At 40.1% G+C, this 24,475-nt stretch overlaps 1 long non-coding RNA gene across 1 annotated transcript; it reads left to right on the top strand.

Annotated features, from left to right (window-relative positions):
* The first annotated feature begins 6,206 nt into the window (after positions 1 to 6,206).
* Positions 6,207 to 24,267, top strand: LOC145428442 (uncharacterized). Its single transcript, XR_013908735.1, has 2 exons — positions 6,207 to 12,942; positions 16,913 to 24,267. It is a non-coding gene; the product is annotated as an uncharacterized LOC145428442 (long non-coding RNA).
* Positions 24,268 to 24,475: the final 208 nt, after the last annotated feature.

Here is a 24,475-nt window from a genome sequence, read left to right as displayed (position 1 = left end):
GTGTTTCGCTTCTGTTATTATGGTACATTGACAAAAACATATACTTTTATTCACAGGATAAAACAGTTGTTTTGTATCACTAATTGTCCAGTACGATTACAACATACAATATTGTTGTCACTGCTACATTTCTGTGATGCTACCAGAAATTATTTCCACTACTAATTAATTACCGTTGAGCTCAAAGGTCCTATTAATAAACGGTTAAGGAATGTGTATTTATGAAGACGATTTGTGAGACTGGTTGTTACACCCCGGCCTAGGCAACCGGAGTGCAACACGAAAAAAGTAAAAATAAGGCAAAAACACACGAGAAAAAACTAATACGGGCTTCCACAAAAATAATCCCAAAACGACATTTAAAGCAAGATACGACATTTATTTACATCACCAAACACAAGGCGCCAAACTATTTACAACGGGGGGGAAGATCGCGAACATGACATACAGAAACACAGGGCTTAAATACATAGGAGCAATTAGGGAATGGCCCACAGGAGGGAAACACAGCTGGGGCAAATTAGACCTGACGAGACAAGGAAACGTAAACTGAACACTAAGATAACACAGACTTTCAAAGTAAAACAGGAAACACATAACAGTCACGCCAAAACAAAACGCCTAAAACAATACACTGCCAACGCCGAACCGTAACATACGCCCCCACCCAAAAAAAACAAACATTTAAAACATACAACCCCAACGAAAAATGTTTGTTCCATGTCCAGCCCATACGGCACCGGCCGCCGTCCCGCAGGCGACGCTGATGGCTGGACGGGTCCTCCAGTGGAAGCGAAGACAGACGAAAGGCTGGAGCAGTCCCACGGGTCCTCCAGCGAAGACAGACGAGCAGCCCACCAGCTGCGAAGACAGACGAGCAGCCCACCAGCTGCAAACACGGACACGCAGCCCACCAGCTGCAGAAGGCTGGAGCGGTTCCCCGGACCCTCCAGCGAAGGCGGATGGAGGCTGGAGCAGTCCCTCGGACCCTCCAGCAGACGACGAAGGCTGGGGCGGTCCCTCGGACCCTCCAGCGAAGGCGGATGAAGGCTGGACCGGCCCTCGGACCCTCCAGCGAAGACAGACGGCTGAAGCGGTCCCTCCCTCGGACCCTCCAGCGACGGCGGACGGCTGAAGCGGTCCTCGGACCCCTCAGCGATTGGACGAGCCCCCATATGTTACACCCCGGCCTAGGCAACCGGAGTGCAACACGAAAAAAGTAAAAATAAGGCAAAAACACACGAGAAAAAACTAATACGGGCTTCCACAAAAATAATCCCAAAACGACATTTAAAGCAAGATACGACATTTATTTACATCACCAAACACAAGGCGCCAAACTATTTACAACGGGGGGGAAGATCGCGAACATGACATACAGAAACACAGGGCTTAAATACATAGGAGCAATTAGGGAATGGCCCACAGGAGGGAAACACAGCTGGGGCAAATTAGACCTGACGAGACAAGGAAACGTAAACTGAACACTAAGATAACACAGACTTTCAAAGTAAAACAGGAAACACATAACAGTCACGCCAAAACAAAACGCCTAAAACAATACACTGCCAACGCCGAACCGTAACACTGGTAAACTTACCTTTGTTCGTACGATGGTCTTTCGTTCTACACGGTGCATTTCAAGGTCCTGCACCCATCCGTCGGTAAACTGTACCTGGGCTTGTTGCAGTGACCTGAAGTTACTAAACTTCATGAGTGTATGCACTCACTCCAAGAACCGTATGATTATAAATCTGAGCGTGGTGAAAGTTGGGCAGCACGCTAACGTCTTTTGTCCCTCTGTGTGCTCGTGAGGGTCTGACCCTTTCACTCCTTTGATTTTTTCCTCGTATCCTTTCTTTGTCTTTTTGTCGAGTCTGTCTTTGTACGGACCGGCATTGTTCTCCTTCTGTTTTGTACATTCCTTTTTTGTGCGGCAAAGAAAAAACAAGGCATTGGAACCAGAGAATGAACGTTTTGCGGTGCTGCAAATGCTTGCATTTGATGCGGTACTTGGATTGTTTTGCCACGAGTTCCCGGCATGCAATGCGCGAAAATCACGTGATTGCTAAACAAGGGGGCAGGTGCATCCGGCCTCCTCAGCTGTAATTGGTCCAGCCCAGAGTCGATCATGACCAATTGGCCAATCCAACACCTTTCATTATATATACCCTTCCTAAAAAAAAAAAAAAAAAAAAAAAAAAATCCATCGGCCCATAAAAACAAAAAATCGCCAGCAGCCCACCGGGCAAATGCCCGGTATGCCCGATGGCCAGTCCAGCTATGCTCTGGATGGATGTCCTAGTACACATAACAAGTTGAGATCAGGACTACCGACTGACTGATTATTGATTGACTAACTGGCTGACTGATTTTTAGTTGATTTTCTGTCTCCCTTCATTAAAATGAAACTACCACAAAAACCTGGGGCTGTGCATTTCTTTGTAAGTGAGCAAACTAACAAATTTGGAGACTCAAATAATTATTTCCCCACTACATTTGTTGTAGGAGTTGATATGATGTCTCACAGAAAACCTGGTCAGAAGTCAAATAGACTCATCATGGGCATGAATGTCATGGTACATTTGGCCCTTTAATGATAACTTAAAAGACAATAATTGGGTGCATGGACCCAGCTTTTAAGTGTGTCTTCAAATTTTCAATAAGATTGAAGACTGTTTTGTTGAAAAACCCAATGATTTCCATATTTTAATCATTTATCTGGTGATTTTAAGAGCAGTTAAAAGACCTGGAGGTAGTTCATCTGATCAGAAAACTTTTCTCTAGACTATGCCGGCCACTTGGTTATGGTGTCCATGTATGCACCCTGCTGTTATGTGCTGGATTGTTTCAGTGACATCTTACACGGCCTGCAACTGGGGTCTTTCGTGGTGTGATAGACCCCAGCCTCTATGGATGTTGTACTCAGAGCATGTTCCTGTGCTGCCATGATTAGTGCCTCTGGACTGTCCTTCAGTCCAGATTTGTCCAGCCACTGGTAGGACTTCAGGATGTCAGCCCTTTCCTCTATCTGCCAGTGGTGCATACCGTGCAGGGGCCTGTCCTTCCATGGTCGCCCCCTCTTCTTTCTTGGGTTGCTGCTGCCTGAGGTATTCACTAAGCACATGGTCAGTTGTGGCCATCTTTCTGATGTACTCATCAGGATGCTTGTTTTCTCCTCCTGGACTGTGGTGCTGACACTCACCAGTCCCCGGCGTCCTACCTTTCACTTAGCGTACAGCTTCAGGGTGCTGGACTCGGTGGGTGAATGGTAAGAAGCTTCCTTGTCTTGATGTCAGTTGCTTCTATCTCCTCCTTTGGCCAGCTTATAATCCCAGCAAGGTGCCTGATCACCGGTAGGGCGTAGGTGTTGATAGCCCAGATCTTGTTCTTCCCGTTCAGCTGACTCTTCAGGACTTGTCTGACCCTCTGCACTGTCCTCAGTGTCTTCAGTGTTGCCTTCTGGTAGTGCAATCCAGTCAGTTTTGACTGCCTTCCCTCCAACAATCCCTCCGACTACACTTCTTCAGTTCAACTTGTACAACTGGCATGAAGTTGGTCTCCAGTGGTGTATGCCACATCCCCTTTGAGCTCCCGATGAACTCTTTTGGGATCTTGATCTTGTATAGTTCTAGGCATTCCAGGATTCAGGTATGGGGCATTGAGCCATAGCTTGGTCATTCTGGTCTTACAGTCTCAAGCAACTGTTCTGTCTACCAGCAGCTTGTGTTTTGCCCTTCTGGTATACCTATTCCTTTCTGTGGCCCGCTCATGTATTGAGCCATGCGCCTGTTCATCTTAGTCGCTATGATGCCTGACAGGCGCTTCCATGTGGTGCTGAGGCAGATTATTGGCTTGTAGTTGGATGGGACCAGTCCCTTCTGGGGATCCTTGGGGATCAGGACTGTCCGGTCTTCAGTTATCCATTCTGGGTGTCTCATCTACTAGCAGCTGATTCATTTGTTCTACCATGTGTTCATCATGGAGTGCACTCAGCTTCTTTAGCCAGTAGGTGTGAATGATGGTTACTGGAGCCTGTTCAGGGAGGTCGCTGTGATTGCTATAAGCATTGCCTTTATGGGTTGCAGCCTTCTTCCATATACTCTTTCACTATTGCTCTGTCTCATTCCTTGGTGGCGCTGTTCTTTTATTTAAGTAGAGGAAAAGCCACTGTGTTGATTAAGAATGGTTTTGACTATACGCACACAGCCAGCCAGGTTAAAAAATTGGTATGGTGGGATTACATCAGACTATAATCAATTACGTTATAAGTAGGTGAATTGTGTGACCCAACACAAAGCCTACGGTGAGCCTGTGGTGAGTCTGTAGAAATTTAGAAATAGTGCTGCCTTTGCATAGTGTGTCCTGAGATCACAGGTATCTCTTAATACTTAAATGTCACTCTCAATACATATCACAGAGGAGATTGTTTAGAAAACAAAACAACATTGTACAGGACTGAAAGAAATAATGTTTATTTACTTTGTAAAAGCAAAAAAAAGAAGGAAAAAAATTCGTATTAAAAAATTACCTACCACTTGTGTATTGATTACTTGCAGTGTCAGGAATATTTAGAGTTCATCTGCAAATATTGACACGTTAACTCACAATACTACTACTAATAATAATAGTGAACATTGTGAACTATAGAATATGCAAAATGTCATTATTCATGCATCCATCCATTTTTTTCTGCTTATCTTCGGCCTGGTTGCCTAACCCAGGATGCCTAGACCTCCCACTCCCCATCCAGCTTGTTAAGATTGTCCAGTGGAACATTGCATTCCCAGGCCAGCCAAGAGATGTAATCTCTGTGTAGTGTTCCACTTACACAATTAAAATCACCTTTTTCCTCCTGTATCTGACATTCGACTAACGGCCAAACTCTCCTCTCCAGTACCCTAGCATAGATCTTTCCAGAGAGGCTAAGGAGTGTGGTCCCCCTGTATTGGAGCACATCCTCTTGTACCCCTACTTGCCTACTGGTGTTGGCCAGAGGGGCCGATGGCGCGATATGGCAGCCTCGCTTCTGTCAGTCTGCCCCAGGGCAGCTGTGGCTACAACTGTAGCTGCCTCCACCAGTGTATGAATGTGAGAGTGAATGAATAGTGGTATTGTAAAGCGCTTTGGGTGCCTTGAAAAGCGCTATATAAATCCAATCCATTATTATTATTATTATTATTAAACATGGGACCCCCGCCCCGACCTGCTAGTCCAGAGGCAGCACCACAGATCTCCACACAACGTTGTAGAGGTGTGTCAACTGGGACAGCCCTACAACATCCAGAACCTTTAGGAAGTTGGTGTTTAACTGCCTCAGAGACCTTGCTACCTGTGATGGATGAATCATCCACCTCGTGTCTAGGCTCTGCTTCCTCTACGGAAGATGTGTCAGTAGGACTAAGGAGGTCCTCGGCGTATTCTTCCACAGTCCAACTATGTCCTCAGGTGAAGTCAGCAACATCCCACCCACACTAAAAACCACAAGAATAGCACACTGCTTTCCCCTCCTGAGTCATCTGACGGTTTGCCAGAATCCCTTTGAGGCAGTTTCATGGCCTCACCAAACTCACCAAACTCCTCCCATACCCTAATTTTGGCGTCAGCTACCTCACAGGCCACATTCTGCTTGGTCTGTCGGTACCCATCACATCAGCTGCTTCTGAAGTTCCAGAAGCTAACCAAGTTAAATAGGACTCCTTCTTCAGCTTGATTGTGTCCTTCACCTCCTGTGTCCACCATCTGTTTCCGGGCTTACCACCATGACAGGCACTTTGCAGCTGCAGCTCCTTCCGGCAGCCTCAGCAATGGAGGTGCAGACTCAATGTCCCCAACCTCCCTCAGAATGCTGTTGAAGTTCTGCTGGAAGTGCGAGTTAAAGCTGGGAACACCTAGCAAAAGCTTGCAATACATTTAGGGGTTCTGGGTCTTTCCAGCATCTTTTCCCACAACTTGATCCAACTCAATACCAGAGTTGGATCAAGTTGACAGATCAGCTCCTCTCTTCAACTAATGTGTCCAAAATGCAGACGCAATGATAAGATTACAAAGAGATCATTGACCTGCGCCCTAGGGTTTCTGGTCCCACGTGCCCTTATAGACATCCTTATTTTCAAACATGGTGTTCATTAAAAACTGTTATTTGTACATATGTCTGTGTAAGTTCTCAGTCATCCAAGTCATGGTAGTCTAAGGAGCTTGAAAAGAAAAGCGTCTGGACTTCTTTAAGTTTCTTGAAGACGTTTCACCTCTCATCTGAGAAGCTTCTTCTGTTCTAAGAAAAATGGTGGAGAGAACAAGGTATTTAAGCCCTGGTGGAAGTTATCCCTTAAGAAGGTAATTGACCCACTATTGATCATGTGTCTTGTCACATGAGCCAATGTGTGAAAAAGGGTGTGGGTCATTATCAGCACAGGTTTCGGGTGAAGGCACCTGAAACCTGACTAGGAGGCCATTCCTCCTAGTCATGTCCCTCCAGGTCTCGCTGTCATTGCCAATGTGAGCACTGAAGTCACCCACAAGGACAACAAAGTCACCCGGTACAGCAACTCCACAGCTTCTCACCGATGGCAACTCCAGACTGGAACAAAGTCCAGCCACTCTCCAGGAGACTGTTTTCAGAACCTGAGCTGTGCGTTGAGTTGAGCCCAACTATACCTAGTCATTATACCTCACACACTAGCTCAGACTCGAAGAAGTCCCAGCCTTGATAACCAGCCTCGATAGCTAGCCACCTGACACAATGCACCCGATCCCTATGGCGTCTCCTTTGGGTGGTCAGCCTACCAGAGGGCATGGCCAAGTAGCTTCTTCAGGATGTGCTCAGGTGGGATCACACAAAACCCTCCACCATGGTAAGGCGGTGATTCACAGAGGTGAAAATTCAATGTCTCTCCACATAAATATTAAATTAATTCAAATGAAGTGCGCCTACTCCTTATACACCTCTGAACTCCTTTCAACACAGCTTCTGTTTTAGATTGCTCCAGAGAATTTTGTGCTGATCACTCCAACCTTGATCTGAAACTTCACTACAGACATAAAAGCAAACATCTAGTTCTGTAACCTCATTTTCATGGCCAGAGACATTACTGCTAACTCATACCAATGTGATCTCATGTCATCACCCAACACACTTGCCAGACTGCTTGTGATGTTTTTTTTATTTATTCAAAATTAACTTCAGCTAGAAAGGTTTAGACACACTTGAAAAAGAAACCATCAAACAACATAGATGAGATCAGCTTAAAACTAGCAGTATACTTTGAACCTGAACTCACAAAGGATTTTGCCCTCTGTCTGTCTTTCTCTCTAACTGACGGATTCACTGTTAACAGCAGTTTATCGCCAGTAGACTGGCTAAAACCCCTGGAAACTGAGATCCAGATGTTTTTAAACACAGTGGTGGACTATATATATATATTGATTGTGGTCAGCTTCAGATGATTTACCTAAATGAGCTGCTCCGAATTTCCCAAAATCATCAAACAGCTAAGCCTTGCAGTGATTTTTGTTCCTGAATACAATGTGTTACCACCTGTGTACTGCAAAGCATGCGCACATATACAAATGCTGTGTTTGCATCAAAGAGCCTTGTCTACTTCCACTGGACTGATTCCCTCTGTAGGTATAGATATTTTGGCCAATGACAGTTAATTTTTGTAACACATATTCCTGTTTTGTCTTGTCTGTGTCTGTCTGTGTCTGTCTGTCCATCTGTTTGTCTCTCCATTCATCTGTCTGTTTTTTTGTTTTCCCAAAAATCCTCCTTTGGCCTATAAAATGTTCCCTATTTTCTGATGTTTTCCTTTTATACTATTATTTGTTTCATTTACAAATTCTTGTCACTGTAAAAAATGGTTGATATGTTCTATATATGATGTGCAATGCTCTCATAACATTTATTAATATAAATCTTGGCAATATTTTCTACCATTCCATCTATCTGCCTCATCATAAAAATGCTCATGTTTTCATATCTTATTATGACTGACCCTTCATAACCTTTTACCTGTGCATGCCATTCTCATGTAGCCACAGGTTATGAGAAGTCACGTAGCCTCAATAACATCTCTGGAATGACAGGCGTCCCGCTGCGCCTCACTCCCATCACCAATTCCACCTTTGAACCCTTTGAGCCGCCCGGCCTCAGGCGATGTCATTCACCCATCCCTTCAATCTTGTAGCATAGCCCACAGATAGCCACCAGATTTAACAACAACAGCAGCAACAGTAACATTTAGAAAGATTTTTTTGTCTGATTATTTGTTTTTGCTTGAAAAAAAAGCCAACACACAGGAATTACAGTTTTTCCAGGCCGCTCTGTCATTCTGCATTCATGCCTTGTGTTTTGTTCTTGATCTGAAACAACAATAAATGCAAGTTCATGGAGCCCCTAGAGGCCCCATTTAATAATTTCAAGAAAGATTAGCTGAACCTTACTGAAATAAATGTGGCAAATTTGCCTTACTAACATGAATAGAGTTTAGTTTACAGTAGAATAATAGAAGAGTTAGTTTACCTCTAGTTTTCCTGTGCTACGCCTTGCCTGTACTTCAACTGCACTTGTACATCAACACTTTAACCTTGGCACCTAAGAGGAGTTAGAAATCTTCTAATATGAAGCCTAAGAATGCATACAGTGACACACAGACACCAACATATTACAGCAGCATGTGTGTTTTTACTCCAGAATAAGAATATACACTAGCCTATAAGTGACTTAGAAGCAAACGTATTTTGTATTTAAATGCCCCTTAATGTAGCTCCTCTGCAACTTCAATTTGTTTGCTGTAGAAGGTGATGTGCTAACACATCATCAACCATTTAATATAGCCGAAAAGAGACAGGCTCCCATATATGTCAACTCCAACACCAGCTTCTGAGCCCTTGTGCCCTTTCTCCTGCTTCCTGGTAATTAATATAGAAGGACCTGTTAGTATGGTGGACAAAGTACTGTGGTTTTTCATTTGTCCCTACCAGTAAGGAGTTATAATGTACAGATATAATGTATTTTCCCATAACAGAATTGTACATTATGCTGATTTAACCATGCAAGCACTATTGTGCAGTAAAGCTAGTTACAAACTCATTACACATAATAAATGTAGGACAAACATTATAGAATGTCAAGTTTTACACAGCTAAAAGTACAAAGCAGCAGGGACAAGGACTAGGGATAAGTGCTCCCTGTGGTCTGAAACTTTACACACACACATATATAGATATAAATATGTCATTGATCATATCATATGATCTTATTACATCTGCTTGAGCCATCAGAGATGATCACTTTCTTGTTTCTTTGTCTTTGTTAACTACTTTCAAAAAGAAAACTACAAAGAAAGCTTCTTTGGGGTTTTTTCACCAGACTGGGGTCAATGAATTGACAGGACTGTAAGCTGATTGTCCCCCTGCATCACCACAAAATGCATGCTCTCATGTTTATGTGTAGATAAAAAGAAACACATTGAAGCAGTGACTTTTAGTTTGTAGGGGTTAACCCTGACTACAGTGAAGACATGAACTTACTGGAAGAAAGGAAAGAAATCAGCAAATCTTCCAACTAGCTGTTTCTTTCCTTTCTCTGTACGTGGAAAAATGTCCTGCAATAGACTAGCCACCTTTCCGGGGTATTCCCTGCCTCTCTCCCTGTGACAGCTGGAAAAGACTGCAGCACCCCTGATGCTTAGGAAAATAGCTGGATGGATTTATCTATAAAAGCTCCAGACATTGCAGCTGCACCTGAGAGTTTGAAGCAGTTTTCTTTAGGCTTATGTTCACCAGACCACCACCATCACTGCTGCTGCACCATCACTACTATCACTGACTCTAATGTGGCCAGTGGCAATATTTTTCGTTTTCTCCCCATTTCGCTTCTTGTTCTTTCCCTGTTTTTGCCTGTCTTTTACTCCTGAACCCCATCCTACCCTTCTTCTCCTGTCCTTCCATCTCTTCTTTGTTTTTGGCTGCGGCTGCTCAGTGGGAGGTACAGTGAACGGCTACTGGAGTGACAGCCCATGGTAGAAGAAGAGCAGATGCCAAAAACCACACAGGAAGAAGACAGCAAACAAAGGACGGACAGAGAAAAACACAATCTAGACAAAGTCCGCATCAGTGTTTTTATGTGCATGCGTGCCCAGACCTGCAGCTACCTCTGTACTAAAGCCAATAAATTCAGCAAGGAAGAACATATCTCCCCTCACATGTTCTTCTTGATTCCTGATGAAGATTTTTGTGGAAAAATTTATTTGAGTGCATTTGGAAAAAGACGGTCCGTTGGTTAAGTTGTATCTTTTTGATTCCCCTGTGCACAACTCTTGCTCTCTCCTTTTTTCTCTCCCAGCAGAAAGTAGAATAGAATGTTTCATTTGTTTACACATCAAAGAAAAATCAAAATGATGCAAATTTGCTTTAAAATTCAGAGAGTATTTAGAAAATTGCACCAAAATAAGTGTACAGTGGGAGGTATGTCCTTCCTCATACTTTTTTACATTCAGACTGTGAGTTACAGAAGGTGAGAGCACTGCTTATAGACATCATTTTTGAATGCTCATGTATGTTTTTGTTTGTTTGTTTGTTTTTTAAACAAATATCTTGTTTATGTTTAAATGTATGTTTACTTTCTTGCCACAGCAGTCTACAGTCTGGCTGCTAAGTTTGGAGCTATGGCTAGAAAGTCTGAGCTTACCTTAGATGGAAAGGAAAATAACAACTCCCAGTTTCATTACCTAATATAGTGTGGGAACATGATGACAGCTTGTTATTATTTTCAGGTTAATTTTCAGGTTTGTTAGAGGTGTTAACTGCATCCCAGTTTTGAATATTTATGCTAAGCTAACTTCATTTATCACCTGCTGGCTGTTTTTCAGGCACAACTGCTCAAGCTGCCGTTGGCAAGAAAGTGATGTACAGATTTGTCCAAAGTGTGTAGCTATTCTATGTGTTTTATGTCAGGCAAGGTTTTCTATTGTTCCCGTTTATCCTGATGCTCAACCCCTCTGTGGTGCAGTAATGAATAACGTGGATATTTCAGTCCACTGGGGGATTCATGAAAACCAGGAACACATTTACACACCTCATTTCATCCTCTCCTTTTCCCAGCATCCATTTGTACAGAGTGCATCTGTCACTTTTCCCCTTTGGTTTCTTTTGTTGTGACAGTGTATATATGTAAAGTTTGTGTTGTAGATAAACCTGCATGGGTTTCTGTCACAATCAATAAGGATGCTAATTTGATAACGTTTTAGTCTCAAGCCTAATGGCACTGTCTAGATTACCACATGTGCGTGGATGTATATGTTGAGGTACTTGCATATGCACTAACAAAAGCATGCAACACAAAAAATGGTCACCTCTGAATGCAGGAAGAGGTCGATGGACATTATGCATGACTAGATGCTACAATGATACTGGTCAGACCAGACCAAGTTAGGTACTGTAATAGGGCAGGGCGAGGGTGGGAAAGTTTATTTTTGCAGGATGGGGAGGGGTTACGTCTTCTACTGTTGCTTTCTTATCACTCTTGAGAGACTTACAAGGTAAACATTAACAGTTGTAGCTTTTTCTTCTTTTTTTAGCTTCTCCGTTCACAAAGAGTGTTCTGAAAGCTGTGTACTTATCAGATATATGCAAAAAAGTAACAGTAACTGTGAACTAATGCTAAAAAATCCAGCTTCTTCCATCATTGTTTCATTTCCCCCGTTCATCTTTTCATTCATTTGCACCTTAATTTTGTGTTCACGTCATGTGTCGTTTCCATCTGCCCTTTCCTGTTCTGTAAACTGTAATATGTCCAAAAGACACCTCTCTGTAATGCAATAATTCGCTGCACCTTCTGAACAAAGAGCAATTCCTAATTATCCATCTTTCCTTCAGCAGCATACAAACAATTTCCTTCTTTTGATGTCCCAGTGACCCGATGTCCCTTCTTTCTTTTCCCAGTAAAGAGGAAAAGAAAGTCCATGAAGCCATTCCTGTCATAGAATCCATAAATATATGGATGTGATTGGTCAAAAGGGCCACATCTACAGTCAGTCGTAATCAATCCATGACTAACACATGCAAGAATCCTATCAATATAATTTAGCCAAGATGACAAATTTTTAAAAATGATGGAGATTTATACTGGTCTTAGGAAAGTAGCTCATTGTATCTTGTAATGTATAGAAGCCCTTTGTTTTTCTGGATGAACCACAGACTATTTGATTGCTTCGTTTTAAAAGTCTCAAGATTTGTGAATTCCTAGTGAGAACCATTATTGCTGGAGCAACGCTCAAAAGTTAGAGCTTGAAGAGTGTTTCATGTGAATTGTCGCTGGCTTTTTCTTTGTGTCATGTTTGTGATCTGTGTTTCCTCCATCTACTCAGGTATAGCTCTCTTAACCTGTGCCCATCTGTATCTGGTCGCCCATGCTTTCTCAGATATGACAAACTGAAGGACTAGAAAAAAACACTGAAAAAGGTTTTCTGTGAATACCATGTGCTCTGTTTTAGGGTTCCTTCTACAAAACTGCTGTCCTTGCTTTGTTTTTCCGAATGTGCTCCCTTGTCTTCTCCTTGTATTTCTCCTCACCTTTCTTCTCTGTCCCAGTAACTGTATCTCACTTTCTATGGGACACCATCCATCCATTCTTCAAGCCAGAAAACTGAAGCCAAAAAGGAAAACGTGTAAATTAGAGCACCTTCGCATTGGAAAAACAAAAACTATTGGCCTGACAGTGGACTTCGCTGAGGATGAAGATAGGAATGGACAATAAAAAGAATAAAAAAGAGGGTAATGATATGTTGTAAACAGATGCAGATGAACAAATGTGTTGAAAACTCGTGTCCTGAGTGGATTGTCAGCTGAGCAGCATCAAAGAGAGGAGATGGAGGAGGAAAAGTTTGGGCAACACAGAAAGTGTTGGAGGAGGAAAGAAAGAAGCACAAATCGCTTCTCCATGTAAGAATGTGTCCCTCACTATTGCTCTCTTGCACTGTTTGCTTCTTCTGTGTACTTCCTCACATACTGTGTTTCGGTGTGACATCGTGTTATCTTCTTTGTTTTTTTATATTGTGTTGTTCTCATCTTTCTTTTTCATAGCCTTTGTGAGCACCACACCTGGGTCAAAGAGTGTTTGTGAACACTAACTATGGCTTATTCTATCCCACACAGGTGCAGGTGACTTATAGTTTGTCATTTGGCCAAACTGCGGCCAAATTAATAAATAAGGCAAACACTGCATGTCTGATGGTTAAAGTGGGATTCATTTTTAAAAATTCCAAAACTACTGTTATTTGGCCAAGGTCTGGTCTGTGCTTTGCGGGACACATCAGCTGAGATGTTCTGCTTTCAGTTCTTAGTCTGAATTCCAATCCAGTCCTGATTGGCTGCAGTCCTCTGCTTTGAGCGCTGAATCTCTTCAATTTCACTTTCAGTCTCCGAGCTCAGTGTCTCTCAGCTCCTTGTCTGTCGTATAAGTATTTGTTCCATCAGAGGTGTAAATAGTCCCCTCGAAGACCTCTGCATATTGTTACATATCTGTGTGTATGTGGGTCACAGAAAGAAAAATGTGTGACATTCATGCTGTGGTATCAGTGTCCTTGCATGTTGGCTGGACTCTGTAAGCTTTGTGATGAAATCTTTTTTTCTCCTTTGCTTTTCAGTGTGTTTGGGCTATTATTTCCTTGCGTTGATGTGTCAGGTTTCAGTTTCCGTAATGTACAAACAACTTTTTACAGCCAACACTGGAGATCAAACATAAACAAATCTTTCTCTATTGTCTAACATAGATATAGGTAATGCTAAAGGAACTCTCACAGCGACTACACTACACTAAAAAATCTGCAGCACAGGGGCAAAAACAATACAGAGCAAAAAGGAATGCAGATCCACAGAGAATGGAGAAATAAATTCCAAGCGAATGTGTGAGGTTGAAAAGGGACACCGAGTCAAGGAAAAGGAGAAAAGCGACTTAAGTGAGAGATATACGATACAGTCATGTGAAAAACTAAGTACACCGATTTCTGCTTAAGTAGTAATTAACAGCCAGGTGCTGCTAATCAAATCCGATTCAGTGTCAACAGCGTGACCACCTTTATAAAATGTTCTCAATTTGCTGGTCTGGAGCATTCAAGTGTTTGTTCATTTCAAAAAGGAAAGACAGTAACTGCAAATACAGACATACATGTCGGACTCCACAGGCTTCTGTTAGATTAAAAGTTAAAGTATGGCGTGTAATGATTGGCAGGAAAAAGCTGTGTGTGGCTTTGCCCAAAAAGTTGATTTCGTCACTCATCCAAGTGACTTCTTCAGTCTCGGCTGACTGTTTCCCCAACCTTATAAACAGCACATTTACACAACGACTGAAACCAGCACCACTGAAGGAACAATGGCTGGAAGGTCAGTTCCTTGATCATTAATATGCACATTGGCATGACCATTGATCAACAACCACTGATCAAAGCTCATTGATCAAAGGCCATCAATCAATGACCACAGAAGAAGTCACTTGGATGAGTGACCAAACGTTTCTCTCACTGAAAACGCTACGTTCAGGTCAACAGAATCAGCCTTTTGGGATTTCCTTACCTGGATGATTGAGCATGCATCAAGACAAGTATGGCTTAGGTTTGCAAAGTTGCATCTGAACAGATCACATAAAGTGATGCACAGACCAAAGTGGAGACTGACCACACCGCATGATTTGTATGTCATTGAATGAAATAAATATTTGATCGCCTACAGTCAAGGCAGAGTTCTTGCTCCCAGAAATTGGTTGTGTTGGTGGTTGTGGCAAACAGATTATAATCAATCAATCAATCAAAACAAATGACAGATACTCCTACTTTCGGTTTATGTGACTAAAGCATAACTATCCACATAATCAGATTATTTCATTCCAACCTTTCCACCACCTGTCAGGGACAAGATTGTCCACGGAAAGTGCTTACCCTATTTCATAGCAGATATATATTTTACAAGGTCCTCCTTTGCAAGAAGGCACACGTACAGACCCATCTTAAGTTTGGGAAATGTTGCAAGGCAACCAAGGCAACAAAGGAGAGGTTAAAGAAGAAGTAAATATAAGTCATGCAGTTTTTCTTGATTTGTGATTTATATTCTGTCTCTATCAATTAAAATGACCATAGAAATTAGAGAATGTCCGTTTCTTTTTAAACAAACTTTTACATTCAGCAGGGGATCAAACAATTGCCCCACCCACTGTATATAGCAAGTATTTTAGAGTCAAGGTTTTATGTCTGATAACTAAATCCTGGCCCAAATAGGGTTGTGCAACAAACCAACATCAGAATGGCTGAAAAGGAAAAGAATCAAGGTTTTGCAAACCTAAGTAAACTTAAGCAACACCATAAAGAAACATGGTTCAAAGTTCCCCGAGAACAATGTGACAGACTGCTAAAGGCAATTACTTTAAGTTACAGCTGCTTGAAAGTTGTTGTAAAGGTGCTGAACCATGGGGTGTACTTAGTTTTCCACAGGAAAGGCAACTGACAATTTTTGGAGGGTAAAAAGAGTTAAATTCAAAATGTATCAAGAAAAAGCAAAACTCAACCATGTACTTAAAAAAGAGAGAAAACTTTAAGAAAAATCCAAAACATATTGAACCTTAAAGATCCAAATAAATTCCCTTCCCATTGTTGCTGAGCCTTATATTTCTTTGGTAACTGAACTGATATCATATTGAAATATTACTCATCCCATCAACCCCGAGACTATCATAATGTCCCTGATTGTTTCTCCAAGAATGTATAAATCATGATCACTCATGGTTCAGATTGTTTGGATTAGGGTTGAAGTCAAAGTGAAGTTTAGTGAGAAATGAATGCTTAATAATGCCTGAGGTGGGAAATTGTATTTTTGAAATATGTAAGTAATCATCTACTGGACTAAGACATTAGAGAAATAATTATTATAGGTCTTTTTTTTTCCCAAAAAAGGTCCAACAGGAGGCTGTCTGGGAGAATCACCCAGAAGCAGTTTGCTCTTTGTTTTAGTCATCGTAAAACAGGAGTGGTGTAGGAAAGCAAACAAAACAGCAACAGAAGCATGGATATAAATATCAGCTCAAATCCCTGCATCAGAAAACTGCGCGCTAGGCACCAAAAGTAAAAGATTTTACAGAAAAACATATCACGATGTATTCTGTTAACGTGATACTTTTGAAAATGGTCAAAGTGGAACTAATTATGTCATTTAGTCCAGTAATTCTCTGCCCCTCCTATATTTTTGTAAATTTTCTCAAGGACTGGAAAGGATTATTATATGTGCAAGTACAGCAGAATTCAATGAAAAATATTTTAAAATCACAACTTTAGTTTGTAACTTCTGTTCCAATCAGTTTAGGATAAATGCCGTTTTTCTTTTTTTAGCAATCATTGTGTTTTTCCTCTGACACTGATATTTGTCTTTAAATACATTAAATTAATTGTTATTGACAAATACAATAACCCACAATAATTCTTTCATTCTTAACAACAATCATATTAACATAAAACCAGGTTTGCCAGTTACATACTTACTGTTATATCTGGTAGTTGCTGTGTGTGTATATTCAGTTATATAAATTCAATCAAGGATTTATTGTAACCATAGTGATGCCATTTTTCAAGGTTTAGGAATAAGTTTGAACTGCTGGTGTCGCCAAAATACCCCAAAAGCAAAGAAAGCATTACTTAGCCATTAGCATCATTACAATGAATGAGTAAATGATATTTGGTCCACATGAAATCTGAAACATAAGAAAGACATTGAAAGAAATGACTAGGAAAGCTCATCCATTTTCATTGTTTTCTTTAACACATTTTGTTGCCTTTAGGCTTTTTGATGCCCCACACTGACTATTCCAAGATCTGGTGTCACATATTTACTTCATCTCCTCACAAAATTCTCTTTTCTTTTTCCCTTTCAGTGCTGAGTTTTTAACAAACTCACCCATTCCTCTACAAGAAGAGGAAAACTATTAACTGTAAACTGCTGCTCGTCTGTCTCTGCTGATGGGATTCACCGTAGAAACTGGGAGGGAGATAGAGAGAAAGAGAAGAACAACAATGGTGTTCACAGTTCCATCATCACATGCAACCTAATGGAGAAAGTGGCTGTTAGTAAATGTAAGCCATATTAACTTGGAAGACCAAACAATTTCACATCCTCTGAACTGATTTCCAGAGCGAATGGCTACATAGATTCTCTCAGCTGAGCTGCCAGAGGGCTTCCTGCCCGATGGTCTTGTATGTGGAAACCTCGTGTCTTCTGGATGTCTTCGGTGTTTTAGTCACAATTTTATGTAATTTAGTTGTCATATTGCTTTACTTACCTTTTTTTTTCAAGAGACTGCATAAACTGCGACTGATTCCCAGGAATCATCCATTATTTTGGCACTCAAAGCACTATGCAAGGTGAGGGAGTCTATCACGATGTCCAGCGACTGCTAGGCTGCCCTGTTAATCTCAGCTGAGAAACAGCAAGCTGAAGTCAATTCATACATATCAAAAAACAGCAGCTTTCACACTTATATGCACATCACACAGTCATTTATGTTTTATACTAGCTGAATCTCCCAGGAGGCATCGAGACAACATCTGGGGACTTGAAATTCAGCAAGACATCAGCATGTTAGTTCGGATGATGTAACCCAAAGACTACAGACACTTGGATGGATGCATTAGTTGAGATGAACAGAAACACTCAAAGGCACTAAACTGGCCATAAGGTCACATGGCTGTCTTCAGGCATCACTGATGACAGCCATGGGATAGGCTCTCTTTCTCACTTGTTCCTTCTTGAGATTTTATGGTATCTTACCCGAGTACCCCCGCCACCCTTAACTGCATCTCTGCATTGTTATTGCTCCTCCCCTTTAGAAAATCTGCATGGAAATCTGTATTAATGGGGGGAGGGGGGCATAGTTAATTTTTCTTTCAGCATTGTTAGTGTAATGGTAGCATCACTATCATCCAAGATACGTTTTAACTACTTACTGCTAAGGAGCTAAGAAAACATGGTGGAGGAGGATGAGCACCCTCCTCCCAGAGAAAAAGGAGACCATACACACCATATCTGTTTGGAGGTGTGAAACTGAGCAGGCAAACATCTTTTACAAACTATTTGAGGGACAAAAAATGGCAGTGATTGCAAATTAGAAATTCATTTTTCTGACATTGTTTATCAGCATGAATAATGTGCATGACTTTTGCAAGTCACTCTTTTCTCTCATGAATAACAGGGCTAGAAACTGGTTTTTGTGTGTGTGTGTGTGTGTGAAAATGTAATAATGTTATGTTATATGCAATAGAATGCGTACAGATAAGTGTGTAGGAATAACGATTTCATCCATTTGATTAACATGGTAAAACACCATTAAGAAAAAAAAGGTGAACCCTGTGTAGTTCTCTTTAAGATGTCTTAGGACACCCAATAATATAGCTTTCTTAAATCCAAGAGGAGTCCTCTTCAACTTTTGCAAGTATTTATTCTGCTATTGCTTCAACCTTTCACCTGGCTGCTATTCTGCCTTTTTCTTATTATTACTATCTCTTCTTCTTATTGAAGCCTCTTAGTAGAGTCCCTAGCTGTTAATCTCTACAATCACTGCTGTTTCCGGACTGAAAGTTGTCCATTCAAAGATGTCATTATCCTGTGCAGTCAAACTGAAAAGGTTACGTTGTTCTTTTAGTTACTTTGTCCTTGACCTAAATATTGCTTCCAAGGTCTTGAGGACCTTCCAAAGAACCATCAGAGGTGTGGGGTTCAGGTTACTTCAGGAGAAGGTCTACTGTTGCTTTATTTGTTCGTTTGTACATACTCTCAAAGTAATCCAAGCTGATCAGATGCCTTCATCAGATGAAAAGGTACACAATGCCTCACACTTGATGAGGGGGACAGTCTGACAGACACTGAAAGATGTCATCTGCAGATGTTTGATTTCATGGTGTAGCTTGGACAAATGACTCTTTAAGAGAAATACACAACCCCATCATCACTGTTCGGTATATTTGGTGTATCTTTTTGTCTTGATCTGGAATAACCTCTTTCTTTAATTTTCACAATGGTTCAGGGACAAAAAGAAAAAGAAATACCTTGGTGGAGTTTCTCAAGTTGCATATTTGAATATTTGTTGGCTGAATGAAATATGTAATCACTACATTTATATTACTCTTATCCATGAGCCCATTTCATAAAACTTATACCTGGAGTTTCCATAGTTTTGGAAAAAAACAGCCTGCAAAGGTGCTGGCTACTAATGACCTCGCCTGATGAGTCCATTTATGATATCTTTAGTAGGCTGTCATAGCAAATAGTGTACCAGCTGAAAAATTAGGCTACAAGTTAATAAGTAAAAAGAGGTTGGGAAAACTGTTGTTTGAAATATTTAAAGAGAATTGTGCCAAAATACACTATTTGAGTCAAACAAAGTCTGCTGAAACACTGTAGGAGCAGAGTATGCACAAGTGTAAGACATGCTCCTCTGACAGATAGAAAAAAGATTATTATAAGAAATATGTTTGTTAAATTATCTGGATTTTAATTGTGCCTCTCATTTTTATACTGTTTCATTCATATGAATTGCTCTGTGTTGTCTCTATTATACATTGATTTTTGCTCATGATGCTGGGTAAATGGACTGGTTCATACGTATAGCGCTTTTCTATTCGAGCACTCAGAGCGCTTTATACAGCATGCCTCATTCACCTGATAACAGAAGGTATTTTTCCCATGCCCAAGTGTTTTAATCTAACATTCACTCACATTCACACTCTGATCGATGCAGTGAAGAGCAAGTTGAGGTTATCATCTCACCCAAGTATATCTGAAATGCAGGCTAGAGCAGCCAGGGTTTGAATCTCCCGATTAGTCGATGACCTGCTCCACCTCCTGAGCTGCATTACATTATTATTAGAATCTCTTATTTCATGAACGTCAAAGAAATGACAAAAAAGGCAACTACAAAGCCGTACAAAACAACTAAAGAGAGATTTTAATAACTAAAAAGACAAATAGAACACCCCTTACCCACAAATAGATCCAGAGAGTCTACAGTGATGATGATAATGACTACAATGACAGTTGGAGGCTCATAATAACTGTAAAGAGATTAAAAATCACCTCAAGAGACAAAACAGAACTAAAAACAACTAAAAAAGAGACAATAAATAAAGTTAAAAAATATCAGTGAGAGGCCCAAAACTTTAACAGAAGAAAAAGACGACCATGTTCACCTTCTTATTTTCTTTAAAGTGTCTGACTGCATTCTGACTGGGGTAGATGGAGGGGTAGGAGTGGGCTTTTACATGGCGATGCCTGAGGCCTCAAATTCTGTGAGTAGATTTTTTATTCTATGGCAGACATACAGTAGGACACCAAACGTCAAATCAAAACATAATGAAAAACATGTTTCCTATGAAAAATGTCAAAAATGAAACATTTGAAAAAATCTGTTTATTTGAAGGCAAGCAAGCACTTTCAGCTGAAGTCGCTAAACTCACCTGTCTGCTTATATAAGAGCCACAGAGCTAAAATTAGAGGCCACGTAGAAAAAAAAGATTGATCGTTATCCTGAGAGATTTGAATTTATGTACTATATCTTTAGATTATTGCTCTCCGTGCCTTGCTAATCAATAGCAAGACTCTGCTTTGGAAATACTGCTGTGATATTTAGGATTAATAAAAATGTATGTATATATCCATTTAAACAATACATTTATCATTTATTGCTTAGCAGCCATGGTAGCTGAAGCTGAGGTTATGGATGATGATAACAATATGTTTTATAATAAATGTTACTTTTTTCAACATAATTTATGGTGATTCTTAATTTTGGTGGTAACCCAGGGTATCTCAGGTATATAGTATTCTATCAAAACATCAGGATGTTAGGATGCTGCAGTACTAAATCCGAGGAATTCAGTGAGTACATGTGGCTCTGTGGAAGTTAACTTGGAGGCTTGAAGTAGATTTTTCTGACTAAACTCAATGCGCTAGCATCTCTGACTTTAGTGATATTGCATGGGATAAGAAGAATTGGTTCCAGTGTTTTAGATCAGTTGTTTGCTTAACACTGTATATTACTTCAGCTTCAGCCGTGTCAAAATGAACAAGAGGATTTTATGTACTGTATTGTAGCTACACCAAGATAAACATCCATCCATTAGTTTTTAAAACTTATGCCAATTGTACTCACTGGAGACGTGATCTGATGTTTTATTTGAAGTCTTGGAATAGTTTTGATTCTATTCCAAAACTAACACAAGTCCAAAAACTGCATAATGGGTCTTTGACGAGTAAAATTTGTTGTGATATTTGGTTCTCTGACATCTTCAGTTTGTGAATATTTTAAATTTTTGCTTTTCGGTGTTTCCAAAATGATGTCTAATCCATTCCACACGTATGAAAAAATGCTTCGGAAGGTTTTGGGACATGAACACAAACCTGTATCACAGTGAGCTTTACCCCATCACCTCATCACCATCGCCAACCACTCCCATAATTCATCAGCCATGTTGTGTCAACCAGGCCACCACTTGTCCACTAACCCACTTAAAAACATAATGAAGCATTAAAAGCCAGTAAAGACTGTTAGATTGTAGAAACACGTAGGAAGTTCTTAGGATAAAGTAATAATGGAACAGGGCTCCCTGGTTTATGTTATTTTTCAGGATTTCCAGTTATGTACATATGTAGGTGTTAAGGTGTTTGTGTATAAAACATGTACGACAGGAATGCTTTGCAGACTGAACTAGACAATGTCCCTGTGCCCAGATGGACCACTAACTAGCCAATAGTGCTACTTTTGCTTTAAACCCAAACCATAATGAATTTTGTAGCCTATACAAGTATTTTAAGTAGTTAGCTAAGTCAGGTTTTTGGTTAGTTAATCCAGCAGGGCTGAGACATGGGTTAAAATTTCAATGTGTAGTGTACATTTGGCCCCATCCTAGAAGAACACAAAATTAGAAAGTGAGTGGTGTGACAGGGCTCAGGTGTGGTAAAAGGTCCTGTGTGCAAAAGTTTAACCCATGTAGAGCAGAAGTTTACATAAATATTTTTCACATTTTAGGCTGAGCTAGCAGGATTATTAAGACAGTTTAGGTCTGGACTAGATAAACTTTTCTTTTTGCAACACTGTGGTGAAACTCCTTTTGCTTGTCTCACCAAATCTAACCGATATACATGACTTTCATGATCTGAATTCAGATTACGAGTGCCAACACTGAGAAAACATCGATAGCTTTAGATTCTAAATTCTCTTCATTTCAGTATGGTTCATGAGTGTAGCCAGTCTGACATCCAGTCTTGCATGGAAATGAGAATTAACGAGGTTGCTGACATGTTTCTAAAAAGTAGAAAAGTGTTATAACAAATAGACAAAGAAATATCACCCTTATCAGTTTTGGAGGATTAGGTTACTTGAAAGCACCCTTTGGCTAGTTCAAAAAGTATCACGAATTAAGTGTGCAAGAGAAGAAGTACAAAGTCAAATAAAAGTCTATGTTGAGGGAAAAGCAAATAGGTTCTATGTTGGCCTGGTCAGTCAAAAGATCATATGACAAGATGAAGACATGTTCATTCCAAAATCTTCATTGTGGTGGTTTCTCTTTTCTGAAGCATTAAAATATTGGTGTCTGTGACACTCTGAGAACTGGGGGTGTCGTGTACACCATGTAGCTTACAGGCTTGTTATGAATTCATAGGCCTAATAAAAGACAGTATCAGGATACAATAGTGATTTAGGTTTTTTTGCAAACAGATCGACAGCTTACCAGCAAACTGATAAGACACCGGCAGTTCTGACAGTCAGTAAAGTCAATACACCATCACCACTTCCAAAGCTATTTGCTTGATTGCTCACAGGATATTTAGTGAATTTTGGCTAGCTCTCCAAGTCTGGGTAAAGTGATCTGAAATTATATGTGGGTGTTGTAAGGAACAAAATTAGATTTTATATTCAAACGATCTGACTAGCTAGAATTGATGTAGCATTTTTGTACACCGGCTGTATTAACTGGTCTAGCTTTATTAGATTTTTTTTTTTAAATAAACTGGTAAAAACAGACTTACCATGGTTAGTTACTCTGTCCTAGTGCCATTAGGCTATATTATTTGGATAATTAAGTCCACTAGCTTAAAACCATAAACAGTGATAAAAAAGAAATAGGCTTTTATGCTTAGCATGGAGAACTTTTTGTGTCAGTTTTAGCATGTTAAGGTCTAAAACTTCAACCCATATTTTCTGCAGCAACATCTCCATTCCAGGCGCCTTGCTTTTCCTCTATCTTAAACGTCTTCTCCTCTTTGTTCTCTTTCTTTCCTGATGCCTTCCTTCAGTTACTTTAAAGAAGAAGCTTTTTTTTCTTTTTGCATCCCTTGTTCCTGTATTTTTGTATTATATTTTTGGAGGTTAATTCCAAATGCATGCATGAGAAACATCAAAATAATGACGTTAACATAGTGTGAATGACCTGGTGAAGGGAAGCCTCCCCTCCTTTGACAGAAAGCAGTCCTATTTTCTTACTTTTTGTGTCAGATTTTAAAAGAAATTTTATAACCAACAAATAATATAATACTGTAATTTATAAGCCACAGAGGCAGCAGCACTATCTGAAGACAAATGTGGTTTAGATGGTTGATGCACCTAATTCAGATGTCTCTGAACATGAAAGTACAAAAAAATAAAGTCAGTGTCTCTTTTGGTAGGGTGGACTCTGTCACAAAACTCTGTGTTTCTGTCCTCATGATGAGACATCAGCAGCTAAAATACTATTACTATTTAAAGAACTGCATCTGCTTTAGGTCGTTTTAGTTCCACTTTTCTGTTTTTTTGTTTTTTGTTTTTTTGCTTTTTTGTTGATAGTGAAAAGGCAGAGCTAAGAAAGATGACTGCAACAGAAAGATGAGAGGCTTCCCTACATGAATGAATTAGTTACACTCTAAAAAGCTGATCTTGGATCTGATTTTGTTGTCACTGCAATGGAAAGAGAAAAAGAATCAAGAACTGTATAAAATATATCTGAATGGAATGTTAATTATTTACCTTTTTCTAGTTTTGAAACATGTAAAAGAACAAAGGTGAAACTATGAAAATTCAACATTTGTGAAAAAAAAAACTGCTGTCAAACAGTGTGAATGCTGTGAATGCTGATTTGCCTGAGCAGCTCTCCTTCCGAATTGATAGATCATCCTTTAAAAAAGAATAATACTAAAAACAAAATAACAATAAAAAAAATAATTTAAAAAAGTTAATAAAAGAATTAAAAGCAAATGCCAAAATTTTTTACATTTGTCCTGTTTTTTGTTTTTCTTAATGATTATTTGTCATTCCCGCACACATCTTCATGTCACATTTTACAGCATAATGTGTAGATACAAGATTGCTTTTTGGACACTATATTTTAGAACTTTAGCGTTCTGGCTGCTTTCATGTTCGTTTTTTGGACCCAAAACAAATAACACCAATAACAAAAGTAGTCTAAAGGTC

This window comes from Astatotilapia calliptera, chromosome 4, assembly GCF_964374335.1.
Source record: "Astatotilapia calliptera chromosome 4, fAstCal68.1, whole genome shotgun sequence".
NCBI lineage: Eukaryota > Metazoa > Chordata > Actinopteri > Cichliformes > Cichlidae > Astatotilapia > Astatotilapia calliptera.
Note: the sequence above shows the minus strand (reverse complement) of the source record. Positions and strands in the feature narration are given on the sequence as shown.